At 58.0% G+C, this 11,201-nt stretch overlaps 3 non-coding genes across 3 annotated transcripts; 2 read left to right on the forward strand and 1 right to left on the reverse strand.

Moving 5' to 3' along the window:
* Nucleotides 1–3,908: 3,908 nt before the first annotated feature.
* TRNAI-UAU lies at nt 3,909–4,002 on the reverse strand. Its single transcript has 2 exons — nt 3,965–4,002; nt 3,909–3,944 (listed from the first exon to the last, which is right to left on the reverse strand). It is a non-coding gene; the product is annotated as a tRNA-Ile (tRNA).
* Nucleotides 4,003–5,878: 1,876 nt separating this feature from the next.
* Nucleotides 5,879–5,972, forward strand: TRNAI-UAU. The gene is made up of 2 exons: nt 5,879–5,916; nt 5,937–5,972. It is a non-coding gene; the product is annotated as a tRNA-Ile (tRNA).
* Nucleotides 5,973–9,880: 3,908 nt separating this feature from the next.
* TRNAC-GCA lies at nt 9,881–9,952 on the forward strand. Its single transcript has one exon. It is a non-coding gene; the product is annotated as a tRNA-Cys (tRNA).
* The last annotated feature ends 1,249 nt before the right edge of the window (nt 9,953–11,201 follow it).

Consider the following 11,201-nt stretch of genomic DNA (forward strand, 5'->3'; position numbering starts at 1 on the left):
CCCCGGCCTGGTGAAAGTGAGTGAGGGTGGGAGAGAGCGAGCGACGGAGGAAGGGGGATGGGGTGAGCGGGGCGGGGCCGCGGGGAAGGTGGATCCCGGGCTGCTCTGCAGTTCAGTCAGTGACCGGGTGGGTGACGAGGCTGCAGCCCCTGAACTGCGACAACTCACAGACTGATTCTGCCCCTGGGTCCCTGCGCACACGGGATGGGACATCGCCCGGCCCCGCGGCCCCAGGCTGCCGCTTGTGGGCTGCTCCCGGCAGGGGCTGGGCCTGGCGCCTGGAACTGGGGTCTGAGCCCCGGTCCCCCCGTCGGAGCCGCCACTCACCGTCCCGCCCAGCGCCCCTCGGACCGGCCGCCCGCGTCCGCTCCGGGACCCCAGCAGCGCCGGGCGGGTCCCACTGGTGCCGCCCGCGGGGACTGAGCCGCGCAGCCCCCGTGGCTCCCCGCGAGCGGGATTCAAATCCCAACGGCCGCAGCGCGCGCCGGGGGGGGGGGCCGCGAAGCAGGGCCACCCAGAGGATTCCGGGGGCCCGGGGTCTTGGGCGTGGGGCCCCTTCCGTTCAGGACCTGCCGCCAAAGTGCCCGAAGACCGCGGCGGGGCCCCGCCGCCGCATGACCGCTGACGCGGGACCCGCCCCCGCCGTTCAGCCCGGTCTTCGGCGGTAATTCGGCGGCAGGGGGTGTCCCCGCCGCGGGTCTTCGGGGCACTTCGGCGGTGGGTCCCAGAATGGAAGGGCCCCCCGCCGCCGAATTATCGCCAAAGACCGGGCTGAACTTCGGTGGCGGGTCCCGCTCCGTCTTCGGCGGTAATTCGCCAGCGGGGGGGTCCTTCCGTCCGGAGCGGAAGGACCCCCCCCCCCGCTGGCGAAGACCGGGAGCGGCAGAAGCTCCTGCGCCCGGCCCCGCAAGAGTTTGCCGGGCACCCGGAGTGAGTGAGGGACCCCGCTCCAGGGGCCCCGAAAAACTCTGGTGGGGGCCCCATGGGGGCTCGGGGCCTGGGGCAAATTGCCCCTCTTGCCCCCCCCCCCCTCTGGGCAGCCCTGCAGCGAAGCCTCGGGGCGAGGGAACCGGGGCCTCCCGCCACGCGCCGAGTCTCTGTCCCGCGCTCTCTCCGCCAATCAGGGAGCGGGGAGGGGCGCGGCGAAGTGACGAGTAACGGCCCCTCCTCCAATAGAGGCCACGTGTGTGAGAGAGAGAGAGAGAGAGAGAGAACTACACTTCCCAGGGTGCACCGGGAGGGGGCGCGTTGCCAGAGCAACTGCTCGTCACTTCCGCTCTGAGACGAGCCAGGAACTACAACTCCCAGCCTGCCCCGGGGCGCCTCCGTCCTCTCCAGCCCAGGTAAGGGCGGGTCCCTGGGTCACCTGACACCTCCCACCCCGCCCCCCCGGTGCAGGGTGTGACGCTGCCCCGCGCAGGAACGTGCTGTGCCGCTTCGCCCCTTTCACTCCCCCCGGCTGCTCGGGGCGGGGCCGGGTCTGGCTCTGCCCGGGGCCGGGATCCCCGTGTCCGCCCCGCGGGATGTTCCCGGCGCCCCTTGTAACCCTCCCCCCCCCCCCCGCTGGGTGTGAGCGGGTCTGGGTGGGTCCGACGGGCCCAGGCACCGGCCGCGTGTCACCCCCCGACTCCCGCTGCCCCCGGCCCCGCCCCTCCCCGGGGGAGCCCGGCTCCAAACACCCGCTGCAGGGACAGTGACACCCCAGACAGACCCGCCCCGGCCGGAATGAGTCCTGCTCCTTCCCCAGCCCCCACTGCCCCGCCCTTCCCCAGCCCCCTTCCCCGCTGTGCCCGCCCCCAAAGCCCTGCCTCCGCCCGCCCCTTCCCCTACAGCCCTGCCTCCTCGCTCTGCCTGCCCACCAAACCCCTGCCCCCCCGCTGTCCCTTCCCCCAAAGCCCTGCCCTGCCCCCCCGCCGTGCCCGCCCCTTCCCCCACAGCCCCGACCCCCCCCCGCTGTGACCGCCCCAAAGCCCTGCCCTGCCCCCGCTGTGCCCGCCCCAAAGCCCTGCCCCTGCCCCCGCTGTGCCCGCCCCAAAGCCCTGCCCCCGCTGTCCCTTCCCCAAAGCCCTGCCCTGCCCCGCTGTGCCCGCCCCAAAGCCCTGCCCCCGCTGTCCCTTCCCCAAAGCCCTGCCCTGCCCCGCTGTGCCCGCCCCAAAGCCCTGCCCCTGCCCCGCCCCTTCCCCAAAGCCCTTCCCCACTGTGCCTGCCCCCAAAGCCCTGCCCCTACCCCCTGCTGTCCCCATCCCCAAAGCCCTGCCCCTCGCTGTGCCTGCCCCCAAAGCCCTGCCCCTCCCGCTGTCCCCATCCCCAAAGCCCTGCCCCCGCTGTGCCTGCCCCCAAAGGCCTGCCCCTATCCCCAGCTGTGCCCTCCCCAAAGCCCCACCTCCTTCCCCAAAGTTCTGCCCCTCACATTGCCGCTAGACCCCACCCCAGCACCACCAGTTCCCTCTAATCCCTGCCCCTGCATCGCCCCTTCCCGAGACCCCACCCACATGCTTCCCCTTTGCCCCAAGATCCCCCCCTCACACCGCCTCTTCCCCCAAGTACCCAATGCCACACTGCCCATTTCCCCTTGAGTCCCGCCCCACACTGCCCCTTCCCCTTATGACCCCACCCCTGCACCACCCATTCACCGAGACCCCGCCCCACCACTGCTCCTTCTCCTAAGACCCTGCCCCTGCACCACCCAGTAACAGGCCAGACCCCGGGGCGGCAGGGGGAGAAACATGCTGTGCTCTGCCACAGACTTCCAGCCTACACTACAGGGACACTGCCTGGTTAAGGGATGTGGAGGCACCAAATTGCCCCAAATTTCCTGGTGCCCTACGCAGCTGTGTACTGCTCCAGCGGCGAGCTCGATCCCCCGGCTGGCTGAGCTGGCCAGGAAAGCTGCCCCTGCCCCAGCTCTGCCTCTTCCCACAGCCCCCCACCCCCGGTCTACCCCCACCACCCTCTTCCCTCCCCTGCTCCACCCCATCCCCCCCCCTCCGCCCCTTCCCCTGAGCTACACCCCGGTGGACGGCAGGAGGGATCAGGCGCACCCGGCACTCACCGGGCGGTGGGAAGTGGAACGACCTGGCCCCAGCCTGCTCTGCTCCACCAGCTCCCAGCCGCGCCACTGGTGAGTGCTTGGGGGTGTTTCCCTCCCACCCCCCAAAGTTCCAAGGCTGGGAGCAGAGTGCAGCAGGCTGGGGCCGGATCACTCCACTTCCCGCCGCCCCCTGAGTGTGGGGTCGTGCCTGCCCTGCAATTACTCGGCGGCAGGAAGTGGAGTGACCTGGCCCCAGCCTGCTCCGCTCTGCCAGCTCGGACTGGGGGACGGGGGTGCCGTGTAGGGCACCAAAATGTCTAGGGACAACCCTGAATAGATCATTTTCCCACAGGGGCCGATGGCTGTTAGAATAGAGATATTCAGGCTGCCTGTACAGGCCGAGACTTTAAGAACTGCGGTGTCAGAGCTGGGAAGGGGGACACTGGGGAACAGACTCTGTCGGTGTATAGAGATAAGCCCGACTGGTGTGAAGGGCTTCGGAATCTGCTTGCTTGGAAACTAACCCCAGTAAACATCCCTTTGTCTGCGCTTCCGAATTCTGGTCTGTTGCTGCTTTCGTGACAAGAGCCAGGGAAGTGGGCGAGGAAAGGAAAACCCTCTAAATGGCTCCTTGCTCCTCTCCCTCCAGGCTCAGGGGTCAAGGATGGGCAGGACTCCAGGCTCTGCTTGAGGGATCCTGGCACAGGGGCTGGGGGGGGGAGAGAAAGGATGGTAGATTCTGACCTGTGCTCTGGAGAGGAGGTAATAAGTGAAGGGGGCATTTTTGACTCTTCCCCTCCTCAGTGTCCCAGGGCTGGAATTCTACATTCCACAGGGGCAAATGAGGGGGTGATGCCATGTGGTTAATGAAAACCAGAGCTCCAGGTGAGGTTTGAACTCACAACCTCAGCATAGCTCCTCTCAGCACTGCTCTATAAGTACTGTGCGCTAACCAATTGTGCCACTGCAGCACCTGTTAGTTATCATTCTTTGAGACCCCCTAGGCTGATAAAGCCTAGGAGTGACCCCAAAACATTCTCAGTGGAGTTGAGAGCAGGTAGCGACAAGAAGGCTAATGGCATTTTGGGTTGTTTAAGTAGGGGCATTTCCAGCAGATCGAGGGATGTGATCATTCCCCTCTACTCAGCACTGGTGAGGCCTCATTTGGAGTACTTTGGGCCCCACACTACAAGAAGGATGTGGATAAATTGGAGAGAGTCCAGCGGAGGGCAACAAAAATGATTAGGGGGCTGGAGCACATGACTTATGAGGAGAGGCTGAGGGAACTGGGATTGTTTAGTCTGCAGAAGAGAAGAATGAGGGGGGATTTGATAGCTGCTTTCAACTACCTGAAAGGGGGTTCCAAAGAGGATGGATCTAGACTGTTCTCAGTGGTAGAAGATGACAGAACAAGGAGTAACGGTCTCAAGTTGCAGAGGGGGAGGTTTAGGCTGGATATTAGGAAAAACTTTTTCACTAGTAGGGTGGTGAAGAACTGGAATGGGTTACCTAGGGAGGTAGTGGAATCTCCTTCCTTAGAGGTTTTTAAGGTCAGGCTTGACAAAGCCCTGGCTGGGACAATTTAGTTGGGTTTGGTCCTGCTTTGAGCAGGGGGTTGGACTAGATACCTCCTGAGGTCCCTTCCAACCCTGAGATTCTATGATTCTAAATGTTGGTACTTGGTGGGGTGGATTCTTCTTAAGGGTTCCAGGCCCCATTTGACCCTTTTGTTCTTCCCTGTGTAATAACAGAGCTGGTTAAGACTCAATGGAGAGTCTTGCTGCAGACCAACAGATCTGAAATCACTGATAACCAGCTCTAAGCATTAGTCCTGCTTTGGGACAGTGTCTCTCATGCAAGGAACTGCCCAGTCTGCGCTAGCAGTGAGGCTCCCTCACTAACAGCTGAAATCAGGGAGAGCTGTGTGAAGCGCAGGGCCCCAGGGGTGCCTGAACAGGGGGGGACAACACCCCAGGACTTTTAAAAATGGGAGAGCTCTGCCTTGCCACTTTGTAATGACCGTAAGGGCGAGCGAGGGGGGGAGGGGACGGAGAGCAGTGAGAGGGAGGAGGGGTCTTGGGGGAAGAGGCAGCGTAGGAGTGGGTCCTTGGGGAGAAGGGGGGGCAGGGGCGTGGCCTTGGGTGGAACGGGTGGGGCTACTGTTTGGGCTCTGGTGGCCGCCACTTTTAGGCAGGGCAAATGCGGGGGCAAGTGGGGCAATTTGCCCCACAAGCCCTGGCCAAGAATCCCTTCCCTGGTTAGAGGCGCCTTTTTAATTTTTACTCACCCGGCAGCGGTCCGGGTCTTTGGCGACTCTTCAGTGGTGGGTCCTTCAGTGCTGCCGAAGACGCGGAGCGAGTGAAGGACCTGCTGCCACTGAAGACTCGGACGCCGCCCAGTGACTACAAGCGCCGCAGCGGGTGGCACCTTTTTTATGTCCAGTCCCCTACTTTGCCCCAGGCCCCTGAATCCTCTGGGCAGCCCTGCTTTTAGGGAGCCTGTTCCGCTCCTGGTGGGACCACAAGACGTCCCAGAGCAGAGAGGGTGGCCAGCAGAGCGGTGACAGGGGGAACGGCAAGTGGCCGGCAATGTGGCCAGACAGCGGAGGGAGAAAGGGGCTTTCCCCCACGGAGGTGAGAGGTGAACTCTGGGTTTTCATTGACGCAGGCCAGCAGCTGTGGGTGAGGTGCAGTGAAGGTGTCAAATGGGGCCTGGAACCCTTAAGAAGGATCCACCCCACCGAGTACAACACTTGTCACTACCTGCTCTCAGTCCCACTGAGAATGTTTTGGGGTCACTCCTTGGCTGTATCAACCTAGGGAACTGGGAGAAAAACAATTACCAGGTGCTCCAGTGGTGCAATTGGTTAGCACACAGTACTTATAGGGCAGTGTTGAGAGGAGCTATGCTGGGGTTGTGAGTTCAAGCCTCACCTAGAGCACTGGTTTTCATTAGCCACATGGCATCACCCCCTCATTTGGCCCGGTGGAATGTAGAATTCCAGCTGTGGGACACTGAGAAGGTGAAGAGTTGGAAATGCCCCCTTCAATTATTACCTCCTCTCCAGAGCACAGGTCAGAATCTACAATCCTTTCTCCCCCCCCCCAGCCCCTGTGCCAGGATCCCTCAAGCAGAGCCTGGAGTCCTGCCCAGGGCATCTGTACTATTGACAAAGACTAAGTGACAGGGAGAAAACAGTCAAATCCCGCCTGGTGCGGGGAGCCAGGTTTGCTCTTCAAATTCTGTTGTTGGTACATTTCCAGGTCTGGGAATGTCCCACAACAGCATTGAATGGGAAGCTGCCTGCAGAACAGTGACACTGCACAGAGCTCCTGCGGAGGAGGGGTGGGAATTAGTAACATTTTGAGGATTGTTTGGGAAATGAGCCTTTGCTGACAAGGTTTGTCTCTGTCCATATTTCACCTTCAGGTGTTATGTTGAGGGATCTTTAGTGTATTTTTGTGAGGTTACTAACTATCTCCTCAACTTTATTTACTCAACTTAAAAATTGGTGTCACTTGATTTTTGCATCTCCCTGTGAAAATACAACTGACACGTGTGTCTTTCTACAGGGGATCATGATGTTATAGTTGGGGAATTCAGTCTCTACTTCTGGCGGGGGGGTGTTGCTTTTTTACAGCTGCCTCACGGCCAGGCACACTGGGCTGTTAGCTTTACCCACTGTCCTTGCCAGGGGCTCCTGCTGAACCCTGGGCGGCTGCACTGCAGTGCTGGGGTGACTCTGCAGGTGGAGAAGCTGCTGTGGAGCAATGTAGAGCAGGTGCAGGAAGGAAATGGGGTCACTATTCACATTCTGAACTGCACAATTTTCCAAATTTGGAAAAAGATTAATAGAGTCATAGACTTAAGGTCAGAAGGGACCATTATGATCATCTAGTCTGACCTCCTGCACAATGCAGGCCACAGAATCTCACCCACCCACTCCTGTAACAAACCCCTGACCTACGTCTGAGTTATTGAAGTCCTCAAATTGTGGCTTAAAGACTTCATGGTGCAGGGAATCCTCCAGCAAGTGACCCTCATGCTGCAGAGGACGTCGAATGTCCGAGAACAATTCTAAGGGGAAGGTGAATGCAGAGCAATGGCACTGGCGATGCCCAGACCTCCAATGGGGGCAGCGTGGAAATTAATAATGGGAAGATCATTTGTGAAATTAGTCATCACTGACAAGCTTTGTCTCTGTTCCTATTTCATGCTGTGGTGTTAGTTAGAAGAATCAGGACATATTTTTACTATATGAATTAAACACTTAATTTTATTTAATCAAGCCAAAAACTTAGTGTCACTTATTTTTTCTCTGTCCTAGTAAGAATGAATTGAATTTCGTGACTTTCTGGAAAGTGCAGCGAGATTAAATGTGGGGAATTCAGTCTCTGTGTTTGTGAGCTGATGTTTTCTTCTCACAGGTCAGTGCCTGCATTGAAATACCAAGAGGGATCTAAGGGCTGGTGTACGCTGGGCACTGAACTGGCAGAGCGACGTCTCTCAGGGTGTGAAGCACCCCACCCCACACACACACAGTTAAGGTGACCTAAGACCTGGTTAGATAGTGCTAAAGAAAAGGAGGAACTGTTTTGTCCATGTAGCTATTACATGGATGGGAAAATCCCTCCAGTCACTATCTACTCCATAGTGCTATAGCAGTGCCACAGCAGCGATTTAAGTGTAGAGAGAGTGAAAGTAGATCTGGCTCCAGTTTGTACTCTGGATGCTCAGACACTAAGTCTACAGTAATAGTAACAACAGCGCAGTACTTGTGTAGTTGGCAGGATTTGAACCTGTGCGGTGAGACCCAAAAGGATTTCTAGTCCATCACTTTAACCACTCGGTCACATCTACTTGATGTATACCTGTGTCATTGCATGATGATTCTGTTCTCACTGAATTGTCACTTCAAATTGTTTGCCCAGACCAGCTTCCCCAGCACACTCACGGCTGCGCATCAGTGTAAGTGTGTCCTTGGGTGAACAGCAACAATTCCTGCCCATTTTCCCTCCGGCTGTAGCAGGATGAGAGTGTGTTTGTGTGAATGACATTGCTGTAGATTGTTGTTCATTCCCCACTCTGACAATTCAGACAGTCCCTTTCCCATTCAACTCTCCAGCACATCGTTCCAAAAGCAGGTGGCAGGATTTCTCTGGGGCACTGAGGGCTGGTGCGTGAACTCAGCCTTGCATTCCACCCTTGATGTTTCATGGACTAACAACAGCAGCAGAAAGAAAGAGCCGAGCCAATATCTCACTGTCAGAGGTGAAGGTGGCCATGTCCCCTCTGTCTGACCATCGCTTTGCAGGAGAGAAGGGTTCACTGGAATCGAACGCCCTGGCTCAGACCAGAGACACAGGGAAGTTTTGCTGTTCACGGATCTGTGCAAAGGAAATTGTGTCTTTGTGTGAAATTGAGGCAGGAAATGAAACACCCAATGCCCTAAGGAATGTGGGTGAAGGACTCGGGCTGAGCAATGATTTAACAGGGGGTTGTTTCAATTTATTGGCCTGATTACAACTATGACTAAAAGCCCCCTGTACCAGGGGCTGCGGGACAGGCCAGGCAGTTCTGCGCAGAGTGTTCAGAGCTGCCCCATATCTGCCCTTTCTCTGCACCGCCCCTGCTCCCAGAATGCAACAGGCTCTGGACTGAACTCTTCCCCTGCTGGCCGAGCTGGTTTCCTTTGCTGTGATCCTGTTGGCTTGGTGGGGGGGGGGGGGGAAGTGACAGTCCCACCCCAGAGCCAACGCCCCCCTGTCACCCAGCCCCCTGACCCCCAGCAGTGCAGGTCAGCCAGGAGCTGGGCCCTGCCAGGCACTCAGGGGCGTCTCCCCTGCAGCTGGGGGCTCTCCCCAGCATGATCTGTGGGAGCTCGCGCACTAACGGGGCAGCGGCAGCAGCCGCGTGGTGGGTTGGGCTGGTGACCCGGGTCCATCTCCTGGGGTCGGCTGGGTTCATGCTCAGGCGACTGGCCCCAGCCACCGGCCGAGCCCCACGGCCACGCTGCTGCTGTTACCGCACTAGCCCCTCACGCCCCCATTCCCTCACTGAAGCCAGGAGAAGGTTTGCAGGGAGGAGGTGGGGGGGGGTTGACCCCAATATCCCAGAGCTGATTCTCCTCACAAAGGGGTGTGTGGATGTGGTGGGTGCCGTGTGCAACGCCCTGTGCCCATGAGGAGGGGACCGGAGCTCTGCCAGCAGGAAGATTTATCCTGCAGGAGCCCTGCCTCCCTCCCCCAGGGGTTCCCCTGGAGCAGAGAAGCTTTGCATCCTCGCTGGAGACTAGAGACGCCCGAGCAGCACGAGCTGCCTGGCAGAGGTTCTGGATCAGGGCCTCACGGGCACCTTGGGTTCATTCCCTCAGGGCTGCCCTGCCCAGTGCCAGGGCTGCTCTCACTCCCCAGCACAGAGGGGGCTGCAGGCTCTTTGCCAAGCTGGGTCCCAGCTCAAGGCAGATTTAACACTAGCAGGGGGCCCAGGTATGTGCTGGTGCCGCTCAGGGAGGGAATCTGGGCCAAAGACTGATTAGAAATTGGGTAACACTGAAGTGGGACTAGAAAGACCCTTGATGGGACGTGGCGGGTAGGTAGCCCCCATTGTGTACCGTGCCCTCGCCGAGAAGTCTCTGGGAGTGTGGATTCTTCCTGATGCGCCACCAACACGTCTCGTTGGTCCTGATGTCGGCTGCTCCTTTCTTGATACTGGCAAGCTAGTTGTGGGCGTTTCCCACTCACCCCATAGCTCTGGAATGCACAGACAGCAACACTGGTGTGGAAGAAACGAACTCCACTCTCAGGTTACAAGATCCTTGAGATCACTGACTTACCAATGTAATTGTCAGGGGGTATAGCTCAGTGGTAGAGTGTTTGACTGCAGATCAAACGGGCCTTGGTTCAAATCCAAGTGCCCCCTTAAAAGCCTGGTCCTTCAACAAAAAGTAATTGCATATCCATTTCCATTATGTTCAGGAGCTCCACTGACTAGGGATGAATGGAAACACTCAACATTTTCCTGTGCAAATGCATAAAAATCTAGCAAATATGTCCCCCAGCTGAAATCAGTTCCAATCCTCTAAGAGTCTAGTTTATGTTTTCATCAATGAAACAAAGGCACATGAAGACACATTTGCAGGTCCTTGGCCTCCACGGGCTACAATGTGCAGAAGAACAAGAACCACATCCACTTGGGAGGCATGGACTAGTCTGTATTACATTTGGTAAGTAAGTTGCCATTGGGACTGAAAACTCTACTGGAGGTGGACAGGAGCCTGTTGAAAAAATAAAATAACCAAGATTTACCAAACTCCCTGTTACACATTCAATCCTCTCTTTTTTCTATTTTATTAACCTGGGAGCAAGTTACCAGTGATCCAGGGCTGGGGTGGAAGAAGGTGCAAGTGCGGGGAGGAGCCCAGGGCTGGGGCAGCAGGGTGTGTGTGTGGGTGGGGGAGCACTGGTAGGGGAAGGGAGAGTCGAGAGCTGGGGCAGCACAGGGTGTGCAGGGAGAGCCCAGGGCTGGGTTGGTAGGGAGTGAAAGTGGTGGGAGGCCCAGAGCTGGGGACGCAGGGGTGCCGGTGTTGGGAGGGGAGAACCCAGGGCTCGGGCAGCAGGGGTATGGGAGGGCAGACAAATTTTTTTTTTTTTGGGGAGGCAAAAGCTAGAGCCAGCCCTGCCGCCACATACCGTCAGGTAGGTAGGAGCGGATCATTATTATCCCTACTTGGAAGAGCGAGAAGCTCAGGCTGAGACAGGAGAATTGACTTGTCTTAGGTCACACGGCCAGCCAGTGGCAGAGCTGGGAATAGGACCCAAAACCCCTGATTTTCAAACTAACCATCGGGTCTTGAATTTCATCCATTGAATGACCTGAATAAAGTGCTCTCAGATGAGCTCCAGACCAACAGTGCACAGTAATTATTCAGCAAGTATTTGAGGAGAACTGCAATGTTAGAGAGAATCATGACCTGCTCAGAGACCATTAATGCAGAGAAGCAGCAAAATTCAAACATATGACTGGTTCTGACTTATTTCCTTGGTCTTAAAAGAGAACAACAAGGACCTGAGTCTCCTCCCTGTCAATAACCCCCTGCTCAGCCAATCAGGGTAGAGACTGAGGACGGGAGGCTGAGGGTTCTCAGCAGGGAGCCCAAAGGATGGTTCAG

The sequence above is a fragment of the Mauremys reevesii genome, linkage group 12, assembly GCF_016161935.1.
Source record: "Mauremys reevesii isolate NIE-2019 linkage group 12, ASM1616193v1, whole genome shotgun sequence".
Lineage (NCBI taxonomy): Eukaryota > Metazoa > Chordata > Testudines > Geoemydidae > Mauremys > Mauremys reevesii.